General features: G+C 44.0%; 1 protein-coding gene across 5 annotated transcripts in view; it reads right to left on the bottom strand.

Annotated features, from left to right (window-relative positions):
• SMAD4 (SMAD family member 4) overlaps positions 1-9,014 on the bottom strand; it is a 29,172-nt gene extending 20,158 nt beyond the window's left edge. For 3 of the 5 annotated variants that reach the window (XM_037373191.1, XM_037373194.1, XM_037373193.1), the window contains exon 1: positions 8,673-9,014. The gene's annotated coding sequence lies outside the window, so the exon portion shown is untranslated. Of the gene's footprint in view, positions 1-1,860; positions 2,011-8,672 lie in introns of all 5 variants that reach the window. The other 2 variants (XM_037373192.1, XM_037373195.1) reach the window with 2 other exon arrangements.
• Positions 9,015-14,611: the final 5,597 nt, after the last annotated feature.

Here is a 14,611-nt window from a genome sequence, read left to right as displayed (position 1 = left end):
TTTGTCATTCTTGGCAATGTAAATAAAGTATATTTGATTTTAATGGTTAAGGGAAAAAAGTTTCTTCATAGTATCCAAGGAACACATCCAGTCAAAGACCTGTTACTGCACTGGAATTTTCCATGTTATTAGAGGTACAGCAGAGGCAAGTATTTATTGGAAACAAATGTGTTGCACAAAAATGAAGGGGATGTTAATCTAGAAAGTTAGCACATCACACAAATTACAGTGTGAATGTATGGCTTCCCTCCTTGTAAAAGGAATATTGTAACAGAAATCCAGCACAATTATAAAAGGAAACAAAGTCTTCCCTACTTTATATTTTCTCCAATTTCAATCTGAATACAACATCCTTTGGTATACTTGGAAAAAAATCCACATTGCAAATCCCCCCACCTCCATTTTCAACAGTTTTCTTCTTTTGTAAGGATGCTTCTGGACCTAATTTCTCCCAAAAGAGAACAATTACCTAGAAGTTTGAGTAAGATCATTTTACCTAGCTATTAAAAGTTTCTCTCTCAACACTTTTTTTTTTTTTTTTGCGCTTCAACTCAATAAGCCTCTTTTAAAAGTCAAGCTTAACCTGCCAGTCATTCTCCATGGCAACCTACACTCGCATAAATCCATAAAATCGTGCCAGCTAAAACAGAACAGAACATCATTTTCCTTAAATATAAAACAGCATCCCAGATAGATATGCATAAATAATCATAAATAAGTGACTTGAGAAAGCTGTTAGCCAGAAGAGTTTTAAATAAATAGATGCTTCAAATTAGACAGGCAGCTCTATCTTCTACACCCCTAAAACCATGAATGAGAATTTTGCTTGCTGACTTTTGGAAGACTAAGAGCAAGCAAATAAATTCTTATTTAAGCGGAATGATCTTCAGAAATGTTGAGTCACCCCTCAGCTGCCACTGTGCTCAACGGGAGCTTCTGACTGTTCAGCATTTTTGAAAGCCGGGCCACTTGTTTAGGATTTTGAATACTGTTACACACTGTTGATGCGTAACTGCACGCTAATTCAAAACCCTCCCTTTAGAAGCCCCATCTGCAGAAATGCTGTATTTAATCTGGCCATTTTCATCCCCAGAAAGAGGGGGTGAGGTTGGCAGCTATCTGGCACGTATTGACAAACGCTGTGACGTATTTCTTCCAAAGCACCAGAAGCATTACTGTATTTTGCAGACAAGCCAAGTTTTTACGTGCCACCAATTCAGTTTCTCACAAAATAGCTCTACAAGCCTATCTCTGAGTCACACATTCAAGAGGTGCCTTCACACCTCCTTACTATATTACTTTCATGTGTGCAAATAAAAGCAAAATGTAATCTTAATGCGTTGTATTTTTAGAAGGTGCCTCTGAAGAGAAGGTCCCAGCATGCCCTCAGACATGGAGTGCTAGATATTCTGCAAAACAGCAGCATACTTGTGTGATTTGATGTTTCCTTGATGCGAGCACGAAACCTCAAGTTCATTCCTTAGCAGGTCGCCCACCCAAGGAGGTGATCCCACACTACAGCTCAAGCTCAGATTTTTTATTGGAGCAGGTAGGGCCAAATCCACTGAACAAAGATCTACTTCCCTTGTAGCCAGGGATTTCATGGAAACAGAAATGGGGGAGCGCATGCTTTGGAGGAAAAGAGGCAGAGAGAAGAGACGGTGAACATGAGAAAAGCAGCAGCAGGAGACGGCACTTGTAGTAAAGTTCTCAGCTTTACCTACCGAAGAACAAAAAGGTATTTCTCTCTCTCCCTTTTGCTATAGCGTGACGCAAGCAGAACACAGAAGGGGGGGGGGGGGGGGGATCCAGGCACGCTAAAGTAAAATGCTAACAAGTTACAAAGTTATAAAGAAGTACCTCATTCTGTTCTAGCAAGTCAGGTATTTCAGTAACAAAGTATTAACAGGGAGGTTATGAAACAAGTGAACAGCTAGTGTTCTGCAGTAGCCTGCATTGGAACCATACAGTATGGGAACAAGAGTAAGATCCTCTGAAGACGAGATAAATCTGAAAGACAAAAGAAGTTACGATTGCCAGGTAATTAGAAACACCTTTGATGATCTGTGGCAAACATGCTGCTATTTCAGAGAAGTGATAAGTAACCATTAACTGAAATCCTTCAAGACTGATGCAGACTTGAACAAATACATCCTAATTCTTCCATACATACTTTCCCACCGACGCCTTGCTCAAGGGTGAAGTATCTTTCTAGCCTGTGCAATGAAATTCAAACCATGAAGCAGCTGTCTAAAATTAAAAATGCAACACTGGTGCCACATGCCTCATTTTCATGTCTGTGGATAATTCTGCCAGAAGTGGTTACCTGCACAATGTAAATAGATTCTAAAAACACAGGCATCCGTAACAGTATGCTACCTCATAGAACTAAAAGCAAATATATTATTGACTTATCTCCGTGGAAGTAACATTAGTGAGCTCTCACACTAGTGCCCTCATTGCACTTACATTTATCTTATGAGCAGGAACGCAAAATAAACACCAGACTGACTCAAACTGTTCCACTGTTCTCAGATCAACTGCTACTATACTTTCTCCCTCAAAACAGCAATGACTTTACTACCATGACTACAAAACAGAGATCACGTTTAAATGCTCAGCATCTTCTGCAAAAGCTAGTTCAGAGCTCTAGAAGAGCTTTCCCATTTGTGGAAGCAAGGTGCTCCTGATCAACTAGAAAAAAAACTGAGCAAAGTACAAAAAGCTCATGAGATCTCACCCAAAGGGATAACCAACGTATTTATGGAACAGAAAATTAATATTCCAGATTCTTCGCCAGTATCTCTTCAGCTGCACCAGCAAGATAGTATCATAAGCTAGCACAGCTTAAGAACAAGTGCTTTTACATGCCAAAAACCCAGGGTAACAAAAACAGCACAAGCCATGACTTCCAAATATTTGCAGCAACTCTTCAGGCAGCACACTAGGTATTTAAGAGACAGGATCATTTGGAAGGCCTCACATGACACCCAAGAGTTACCGAGGTATATTCCAGTTTGAAATTCTTCATCAGAAAAGCATCCAGACGCATACAGATGTAGGCAGACATGCACATAGTCTGAAGAAGGTACAAGGGGTTTGGAAAAAGAAAATGAAGTTTTTCTGCTTTTCACAGTTAGAAAAAACACATGGACTTGATTTCCTTGCTTTTACAGAGGTATTACTACAGTCATACAGAAGCTCAACTGAGACACAAGGGCAAAGGCTGCTAAAAAGAATACAAAGACTCCATCTAAAGCCTCATCACCATGCCCTAGCCATTCAGTCAAGTCAATTTTTAAACTTACCTGAAAAATCCCTTCCTCCAAACAATTCCCATTACCAATACTCTAACATGGTTGAAATTTGCTGAGGATTTACAAATCCAGATTTCTTAAAAAGAACTCACATTCTTTTCTACATACTAAGAACAACCTTACACTCGCAAGTCACTTATCTTCCCCCTCTCTTCCCACAAAAGCCACTTTGCAATTTGGGGAGAACGATCGATCCCAAACAAGAAAAGTGAAACAGAACAAGGTCTTAAAAAAAAAAAAGATTAGTCTGGATGAGTTTGGTACAATGCTCTGGGTGATGCTCTGTTTGTGCTGAGAAAGGAATATACTCTGAATAATTAGAAAAGATAAGGTGGGCACCTGAAGGAGATAAGGAGACCATCGAGTCAGGAAATCATTGAACAAAGAAAATGGAAAGGTCTACACCACCTAGGTTCCATCTATTGTGAATGGAATGATTAGGTGTCAAAATCAAATGAGTATGTATGTAAAGATGTTGCGTAACCTCTCACGAAAACTGTATAAAATACCTAACTTTTCACTGACAACTCGGGAGCTAGTCTGTCTGGTGCAAACCAGCCAGCTCCCCAACATTGCACAAAATAAATACCTTTGCTGCTTAAAGACAAAATTGGTCTGTGAGCAGTTACTCTGTGCCGTTTTGGCATCAAAAGGAAATAACACGCTTACGCGAACAAACCAGGCGGTTATGGATGGAGCTGGAAGTCAGCGATGTAACCCAAAGGAATATGATCCAGGCAATCAGCAATCCAACAGCATGGGCAAGATGGTTAATCCAGGCCCAATGCTGATATGATACACTACCCTATTCATTTACAGTAGGGTTTAAGCCAATCGCAGCTGCAGAGGGATCAAATTCACCAAGAAACTCAGTCTAAAAATGCCACTGGATAATTACTTTAAGACATGGGCAAAAGGCCAAAACCCACTCCATGTCACTTTCTTAGCATATATTAATGAAGTTTCTACAGCAAACTAGGTATTTTTCAAACAAGAGACAATTTGAGACTCTTCGGAGACAGACATCACTGTTTGCAGGACAAATTACATGAGAAGTACCATGACTAGGAGTGATCAAGTACCACTTTGTTTTAAAAATTAAGATGCTAAGAATTGTGAAGTGTTGTATTTAAAGGGAAAAAAAATGTTTAAAAATGTAGTATAGCCTTGGCACAACTAGAACTAGAGTTCCTGGAGGTGTCAGGGCAGCAATGGCCCTTTGAAAAGCGTTTGAGGGAGAAAGGGAAGCAGTCTTTCAGATCAGCTCAGAAAAGCGGTTCCAGACACAGACACGGTACTGAAGGTCTGGAGATGCTGGTGGGGAAGGCAGATAAACATGGCAAATGGGGGAGGCAGGGGAATGCGCAGCATATACCGACACACCAGAAGCAAATGAAGAATGCGAGATGGATTTGCGACTGCATGCACAAGAAGCCTGAAATAAACCCTTGTGATGGGAATCCAACCAGCCTGCAAAGTTAAAATCAAAGAGGAAAATTTACACATGCTAAGTATCAGACGACATATTTGGGCCTCAGGAAGCCTTTTAAACAGAGCGAGATTTGCCATCTTTTTGTACAAACCAATCAGACAACAGTCCTGTGTCACCTCAGAGCATTTCAAATGACCCTCAACACACGGGCACTCTAAGTCCCTGCTAACTGAACTATTCTGAATAATAGGAACACAGATTTTATGTGTGTTTTATGAGAACTCATAGAGCAACAGTTATGCAAAAATGCTCTGTGATGCACATAAATACATAAGCCTGAGAATTTTTAGTACTGGCATATCCATGTAATGGCTGGTGTTAAAAACATACAGGGATGCTAAAGACAATAACATAAAGCAAGTAAGCGTGCCTAACAGCCTTCACCAGGTACAATACAGGATTTCTATCTATGCTATGAATCTTAAGATAACTTGGCCATTATCCATTGTAACACACTGTAGAAGGGTCTAAGCAAGTCAGCAAATTTGCAGACAAAGTATCCTTCATGATGAGCCATGACTTCAGTGAGTATTACCACTATGGTCTTAAAAAAAAAAAAAGCTCCTAACATCTGAGCCAAAAACATATATCCAAGTTGCAAATATGATGGTAATTTCTTGAAAAATGTATCTAAGATAAAATAAGAATAGTTGAGCTATTTGCTTGAAGCTGCCACTGATGCTCTGGGAGCACGATTTACCAGTAACAGCCATGCCAGTCACAGATTTCCAGCATTTTGATAGCAGGCAGTAAATGCAATGCTAACGAACTGACTAATTAGAATAGCATACAAATTGACATCTTGCTAGAACATTTCACATGAATAAAGGACAAGTAAGGCTCTTGCATAAGCTGTTACCTCCAAAATTAGACAAACACAAAGATGTCAGAAAAGCAGCATACACATTTGATAGCTTTTAACCACCAAAACATTACTCCAGAGTTTTGCTGTTTAATAATGCAGTGGTAGAAGTTTTATGATAAACATGATAAAGAAAAATCCATAAACCAATAAAACAAAAGGCAGCTCATGATTTGATGAAGATATGAATAAGTGATTAAACTGCAGATACTTTCCAGCACGTTAGACTATTATCTGCTTGCCCAAAGGGTGAACAGGAACAAAATGTTTGTAGACATAAGAACAATTAGCATTAAAGAACAAGAGTACTAAGAATGTACTACACTCACACTGTTCTGTACAGTAAGAGCTAACATTCCCGAGAATACTATTTTTGTGCGTGTATCTGAATCATCAGTATCAATTCTGCTCATCTCACTGTCAGTAGCTACAAAAAAACTGAAGACATGTGACAGCACAAAAGGAACTGGAGAAGAGTTTTAAGGCAACTCTGAGTGGCAATTCTTTCATCCTACCATAAATCCATGGTTAAAAAGTACGAGCAGCCATTTCTTTGTGAGAGAAACTGATCTGATGTAACTGCCCAATGGCAGCGCTCAGCATCTTTACTCCTCTCAGCTTCCACCTGTGCACTTCAACCGCTTTCAAAAGCACTTTACAAAAGCAACAGACTGATCCTGTAAATGCAGCAAACGTTTCTGCTGCACACAGTTTGAGGGGTTTAAATCTCGTTCAAGGAATGTTTACAACAGTAAAAACGACATCGAAATCCTTATCTTGTCTTTGAATGCATGGGGGGCAGGACACAATGAAAAAGGTAGCACTACTATGCTGATGTGACCACATATGCACACATTATAAATCCTAGAAAGCTGCATTTTTCATTTTGGTTCCCCTTCCCTCTCTCTACTTTTTATTTTTGAGAAAGTATGCAGCTGAAAAAAACACTCCTCTTTTCAATACAGGCTTCTGTATGGTCAGAGAAGGAAGACCACTGCACATTATCATGCCATGAGCATGGGAAGGGCAGTAAACTCCTCTGCAACTGGATCTATTTCCACAACGCAGACATACATGCCTTGCACTACCTCATCTCCCAGAGGGCACCCTTGGCGTCCCCCCTGAGCAAGAGGTCATCCTCTCCTCATCCCAGCACCCAGAGGTAAGGACGGGATGAAAACCTGGGAACGGCAGGTTCAGAAAGCAGGTGGTGTAAGTCCCTGCTGTAGAATGACAGAGCAAACCTGACCTGAACGTTTCCTCAGAGGATCCTGCAAGACCCATCTTCTTGCAGAAGGCTTCCTTCAACAAGGACAAATAGTAATTTGTCAAAACCTCACAAACAGAGGAAACAATTGTGGCTATGTGAAGCAATAAAAGGAAGAGTCGAAACTTGCTCAGGCAGAATTGGTGTGATTTTTCACTTGTACATAATGTTTCGATACCCTAGCAATAGGTGTATTAGATTACAATAAAGAACAGATGTTATCTGCACGGGGATAATGTTCCCTGCATTTGTTCAAGCTTAAAAAAAAAAAAAAATCACCTCTGGGCAAAGCAAGCACGGAAAATTTCAGCCCCAACCAAAAGTAGAGTTTTTCACAAGGTTAACAACAAAAGAAAACAGAGTCCTAAAGTTCCAGCAGGACCTTAACAACAGCATGGCGAAGGCTGCCCCTCACCAGGAACAAGCTATCTGCTCTCAGCACCTTTGTTCTCCACTAAATCTGTTGATACCCTCTCAAACCTCATATCCCTATTGCCTTCGCTGCACTTGAATGCATTATGTAAAAGAGCCATCTACTTAAAAAAGGAATTCTAATCAGTTTGAGACACTTACTGCTTCTCTTTAGGCTTCAGCTCTTTGAAATAAAAGTTTCCATATCAATATTAAACACGCATGCTTATGCAACAAGTAAATCAAAAGAGGTTCATGAATGCAAAGGGAGAAGAAGAGAAGAAACCCCTTCCAATAGCAATCCGGCCAAGATAAGAGGAGGGCCAGAAGGACAAGTTGCTTACTTATCATGACACTGGAGTACAAAAACATGTGAAGTTTTAGAGGGCAGCAGAGCTAATTCAACAGCCTTGCATGGGATTACCTACGTTACCGAACAAAGTAACAACAGTACAACCGTCTTAAAATTGAAAAGATGACAGCTATCGCACAGAGTCTGAAATCACTCCTGCCTGTTGACAGTGGTACACCATTCTTAACCAAGATAATTTGAGAAGCGGTGGCAAAAGACACCACGATCCTACCCCGACCGTCTGTGTTTTAGAACACTTGGTTTGCAGTAGCACAATTTGGGCTCCGAGTAATAACATACCTAACCCACAAGTACATTACCCCAGAAATTAATCAGCCTTCCGTGGCAAAACCTTTTTTAAGACTCAAGTACCCAGCAAGTCACAAACCTCCCCGAAATCCCACATCCCCAGCACCGGGGATGGGAAGGAAGAGCAGGAAAGAAGGAATAATCTTAAATTCACACCCCTGGCGCCGAGCAGCCCCACGCTGCCCGGGCAATCGGCTAAAAGCACAGCTCTCTGTTACGGCAAAGAAGATGGCAGATTGCAAAGCACTAAAGGCGAAGCGGCTCCCAACAAAACCATCCAGGGCATTTTCCAGCGTGTGGGAGAGAGGAGCAGGGAGAGCGCGTTCCGCACCAGCAGCAGCGGAGGGAAGTTGAACTGGGGACAGGCCGGCTGGCCAGCCTTTACCGGAGGGCACAAGGGTTTGCTTTTTAAAAATACCACTAAAAGTTTAGGGACGGCGGGGGCGGCTGGAATTTTGTTGTTACCGCCGAGGGGAAGCGGGGGAGGGAGGCGAGGGGCACCCAGCGCGGCGGGGTCCAGCAGAAGCCCCCGGGGGTGGAGGGGGGCGCTGCCCCGGCTCCCCGGAGCGGCAGCCGGCCCGTCCCCAGCGCGGCCCCAGGGGAGGGGGGGGGGCGCTGCGGGCGGCCTCGACGGGCGGGCGGGAGCCGAGAGCGGATGTTACCTGGGCCGCGGGCGGCGGCGGAGCGGCCGCTCTCCGGGCGCGGCCTGTGGCTGTGGTGAGGGGCGGCGGCGAGGAGGAGGAGGAGGAGGACGGAGGGGGGGGCCTTCCCTCGCCTCAGCCGGCCCCGGTGCGGCGGAGCGGGCCAGGCCTCCGCCCCCCCCGCCCTCCCCTCCCCGGGCCGGGCCGGGCCGGCGCTCACAGGCCCGCGGCACGGGGTGGGGGGCCACGCGGCCGCCCTGTGACGGCCGTCCCTGTCGCCACCCCCGCCGCCTTCCTGGTGGTGGTGGTGGTGGTGCCGCAGCTCCGGCAGCTCGCGCCCCGCGGCCGCCGCCGACACGTCCAGCCGCCACCGCGCATGCGCGACATCCGGGTCCCACACACCCCCCCCCGGCCGCCGCCACAGCGCGCGCCTCCGCGCCGCCACCCGCCGCCACTGCGCCTGCGCGCCCGCCCGCCCACCGCCCCGCGGCTGGCGCGCCGCCGGCGGCCGGAGAGCGGCGCGGGCGGGCGCGTCTGGGGATTATTTTTGTGGTTGGTGGCCGGATAGCCGGGCGGGCGGGCACGTTTGGGGGTTATTTTTGTGGTTGGCGGCGGCCGCGGCGCTGCGCCGGGAGGCGCAGGTAGCGCTCCTGGGACGGAACAGCAAGCACGGCCGTTAAAAAGGCGCAGCTCCAAAAATGCAACGCGAACAAACGCGCAGGTGCGCAAACGCAACACCCGTAAGGGCAAATACCCAACAATGCCATCCCTGTATATGTACGGCTGCACAAATGCAACCCCCAGAAGTGTAAAGCCCTACAAATGCAACCCCCAGAAAGCTGGAAGCCCTACAAATGCAACCCCAACAAATGCACAGGGCCACAAGTGCAAGCCCCATCAATGTAAAACCCCACAAATGCAACCCCCATAAGTGTAAGACTCCACAAATGCAACACCCGGGAGTTTGAAGCCTTGCAAATGCAACCCCAACAAATGCACGGCCTCACAAATGCAACCTCCACAAGTGCAAAATCCCACAAATGCAACCCCCATAAATTGAGCGCCCTGCAAATGCAACCCCAACAAATGCACAGCCCTGCAAATGCAACCTCCAAATTGCAAAACTCCACAAATCCAACCCGCAACAAATGCAACAACTCTTCCATTCCTCATCATCTCATCCAGCAAAAGCAAACTCTCCAAAGGAATCCAGCTGAAAAGGAGAATACTTCTTTTAAATTAGCAAGTTACATCGTTCTACCTTTTTGGTGTTGGACCACCGTTCGAATGCAAGGCAGAAAGGAAAAGGTGCATGAAATACCATATCCACTGCAAAATGCAAGAATTTTTGCTAAATTAAGTGGGGTGTTTCACAAGGTGCTGGGGTGTTATCACAGCTCTTCTGATAAGAATGATGGAAATTTAAAAAAATTGTTATATTGCCATACCAAAATTTCCTGCTCACGCTATTAAATCATTTATAGTCACTTCCACATCCTTAAGATCTTAGTGATGAAAAGCAATGTAAAATGCTGCTATATTTGTCATCTTTTCCTGGGTAGATGTAATTGAAGCCTCTTCACACCAGGATTTGCTGAGTGCATTGCAAATTATCTATTTCTAGAGTTTTTGAAGCATTACGGACGGGAGAAGAGCACTCCAGTTCAACGGGGAGCGTGTGCTGTGCAGGACTTGTGGACTACGGTGCAGCAAATGGATACGGTTCCAGGCTGCCTAGAGCAGCCTCTGTGCCAGCAAGTTACGCAGCAGTGCTTCCCCTCCCTCTCCAAGGCGCATCTTTAAAAAAATAAATAAATCATTTAATAATTTGTAAGCAAGGGTCTCTTCCCCCTTGTGCTTGCAGAACCAGCTGCAGCCCTTCATCCTAGGAGATGATTTGGTCAAATACAGGGATGAAAGCTGCAAAATGGTAATGCTGAGCACCGAGCAGTATAATTTTCAGATTTCCTATTGGTTGTATAATGGCAAATAATAAGTGTAAATACAAGATGTGGCATTTCCATCCATTGGCAATAGCCCTACTTTGCTTTCAAGGCGTACCATGAACCAGAGCTCCACCTAGGCCATGGGGATGCAGCAAAATGCCGTTACTGACTAGGTATTAAAACACCTTTTCAAGAAGCAGCCATCTCTATAGGCAAAAAATTAGTTTTTAAGAGGGGAGAAGAAAGGGTGTTGGGAAATTCAGCGCAATCCTTCACCTTATTTCACAAGCAGGTGTGAACAAGCTGCAAATTCAACAAGGAAATCCCCAACTGCAGCTGGGTTATGGGGTAGTGGGATTAATTCACCTCTATAGCACGAATGTTGTATTAAATCTGAACAAATCTGATTTAGGTAACTTAAAAGTACTGTAAAAGTACAATGCGCCACGGTAACTCTGTGTTTATACCTATCTCTGTTTTGAGGTTTGTAAAGTAATCATTCTGATGTCCTGCTCAACTGGATGGTGAAACAAGGAATTTGGGGGCACACAAGCCGTTGAGCAGGTGCCCCATCAGTCTCTGGTGTCCCAAGCTCAATGCAGTGTCCACAAGCATCCGTGCACGGTGGCTGCTGGGGACACACGGAAAATCCTGCCCCAGCCAGCACCAGCACAGGAGGAAAGGACTAAACGGGAACTGTAAAGAAACTGGGGTGACCACTGGGTAGGTGCTTCACCAGGGAAGATGCTGAGCTGCTGCCTCTGATGCTAAAACGGCACAGAGTAACTGTTCACAGACCAATTTTGTCTTTAAGCAGCAAAGGTATTTATTTTGTGCAATGTTGGGGAGCTGGCTGGTTTGCACCAGACAGACTAGCTCCCGAGTTGTCAGTGAAAAGTTAGGTATTTTATACAGTTTTCGTGAGAGGTTACGCAACATCTTTACATACATACTCATTTGATTTTGACACCTAATCATTCCATTCACAATAGATGCAACCTAGGTGGTGTAGACCTTTCCATTTTCTTTGTTCAATGATTTCCTGACTCGATGGTCTCCTTATCTCCTTCAGGTGCCCACCTTATCTTTTCTAATTATTCAGAGTATATTCCTTTCTCAGCACAAACAGAGCATCACCCAGAGCATTGTACCAAACTCATCCAGACTAATGTTTTTTTTTAAGGCCTTGTTCTGTTTCACCTGGCATTTACCCAAAGCCAAACAGCTCCAGCAACGATTAGACCTGGGAAGGACCTTTGCAACCCATTACAGTGATTTTGAAAGGCTGCAGAGATATCATGTCTGACAAAATGGTACTTTTTCCAACCACCTAAACACCTTTGAACTCAAACTTATTTTTCAAACATCAAATGCAGGGACTAGCAGGATCAATTTAACATGTTGTGGTTTAGCATCCGTCCCCACCCCCCTCCCCAAAATGTTACTTTGATCAAATTTCTGCAACTTGTTTTACCTCAAGATCCCAATCAATATGTTTTTATTATTAATAAAAAATGCATTAAGTTGTTCTAGTGACTATGTGCCAAACCACTGATTTCAGTGAGACCTGGATCAGTCCTAGCACTTCGCCAGAAATTAAGATTTCTAGAATGAAACTATCTGAGGTAAATAATTAATATCCTTTTCCTTATAAATGAGCATAATTCAGTATAAGCAAATTCTTTTAAAAGTCTGTTTAAAAAAAAGAAATGCTCCCAAATGAAGATCGTTGTTTCTTCTGCATTGACAGATGAAGCGTCCTACCGTGGGCCATGGGGAATGGTTGATAGCAAAGGCTGAACCACCTCGAGCATCAAGGATCCCTTTTCTAGCTGTATTTAGAGCTCAGACTTGATCTCAGGCTCTCCATCCTCAGCGCAGACTGCACCACACTCGGAGCAGCAAACCATTTTTCGTGCTGCAGGTAACTTATTTTTCAACCTTCTTTGCAAACTCACATGGACTTCAGCAGAAGGAAGATTTCCCCTCACTCCCTTTGATCAGTGCTCATCCCTTCCGTTAGCAGCTACATGTAAAACGCAGGAACCATCTCCGCTGTTACAAAACTCTTCAAGTCTTATTTCCTCCCTCCTCCTCTTTCCCGTAACATAAAAAGCTTCTTTCGCACTTTATCAAGTCCCTCCGCTGGTACCAGCTAAAAAAGGAACCAAATTTAGAGGAACTCTTCCAGGAAAGCAGAAGAATATTTAAAACAAGTTACGAAGCTTAAAAAGAAATCTATCTTCATTTACATACCCAGAACTTGTTAAAACACCCTCCTGGTCCTTACAGGACCAGGCTAGAGTCCTTTATCTGCTGTCAGATGGAATACTCTCAGGAACATGTATTTGAAGGCAAGGTAATTAACAAATGGTTAATGGAAAGATAAACTCATTGAGAAAGCAGACAATTTATGGTCCAAGTTTTTCAGTCCTTACTGGCACACATGTTCCCATTAATTTTCAATATTCAAGTCTCACTAGCAGTCCGATTTCTGAAGTCATTTAGCATCCAGACTGAGAGAGAAGAGTGGACCACAGCAGGCAAAGACACATGGGTCTGCTGAGAAAGAGGCAACTGTAACCTGATTACCACTACTACAATAGATTAAATTGAAAATACAGGAAATTCACATAACTCCAGCACTAAATGTACCCTCATTCCACAACACACCAAAAAGGAACTATTTCAAAAAATGACAGCCACACAGTTAACCTGGCTTTCGATACGGACCAAGCAGCTTGTAGCTCTTTTTCTCAGCTTAGACAAAAGGAGCATTTCCTCCCTCAACTGAATAAATTGCCATAAATAACGCACTAACGCATCAAATCTGTGCAACAAAGTCCCCAGACCTAATACCTGAAGAGGACCTGATCTGCTGCTTTGATACACTCTTCCCCTTGCTGTTCTTCATCTAAACTGCCCTATTCTTACTTAGGATTTAGATCCTAAAACATATTTAGAATGTAGCTATGCAGTAGGACTGACTCAATGTATCAGCAAAGTGCTGTTAAAAAGGGGAGGTGGGGGTGGTGTCCCAGGCAGCTCCCCATTTCTGGCCAAGCCCTTGTGCAGCCTCCTTCGTGCAGCCCTTGTACAACTTGTGCAGCAAGACAGCTCGCTAATCAACTTGGCAATCCAGCCAAAAATTAGTCCAGAGGCCATCTTCTTGCAGGCTAGCAAGAACCAGTGGTTGTTCAACCAGGCAAGCACTGGGCTGGCACACTGAGCTGGATCACAGGGGCACCGGGAGCCTGTGCCATTGACACATCTCACACACCTACCCACACCCTCTGTCATTTGAATGGGAACTGAAGATATTCCTGAATTCATAGCAATTCATTAACCACAAGAACACAAAAATGTATTTACCGCTGGGATGGATAACGCAGTTTTGGAGCAGCAGCATCCAGCACTGCAGGGAGATGTGCTGCAGCAGTGGGTGCACACATTTCAGGCTGCATAGGCTTGTGGATTGTCCCTTGGTTTTATTTCCAGCCTTTGATTTGTTATTTGCAGGTGGTATTGGGTGAATTTCCACAAAGCCTCGAAGTTGCTCCCTGAACTTCATTATCACAGCTGTGAACGGCTTAGAAATAGGAATTTTTGGTTGTTCCAGTGTGGAAGCAGATGTAGCAAAGCACATCAGGACAACAAAGTTAGTTATTCTTTCCCTGTATGACAGCTGGAGCCTGTTCAGCTTTTGACTATTCAAAGCAAAGTGTGATATCAAGATCTCTGTGCCTGCCATTGATTTTTATCTTACAAAAGAAAAACAGCTGGGGGGTATGTGTGTGTGTGTGTGTGTGGAGAGAATCTCCCATTGCATGACCCAGAGACTCTACCCACTTTTCACCATTTTTAAGAGAGAAGTCACAAGAAATCAGGGAGTTTCTGCTTCAGAAGTCATGTTCTTCAAGTTTGCAATTCTTCCCAACTTTTTTTTTTTAAGAAATCCAAGAGTTCCTCTACATTTGAAGCATATTTGAAGCATGAAATATTCATGTTGATGTA

Source organism: Falco rusticolus, chromosome Z, assembly GCF_015220075.1.
Source record: "Falco rusticolus isolate bFalRus1 chromosome Z, bFalRus1.pri, whole genome shotgun sequence".
NCBI classification, from domain to species: Eukaryota; Metazoa; Chordata; class Aves; order Falconiformes; family Falconidae; genus Falco; species Falco rusticolus.
The sequence above is the reverse complement of the archived record's forward strand: the minus strand, read 5'-3'. Positions and strand labels throughout refer to the sequence as shown.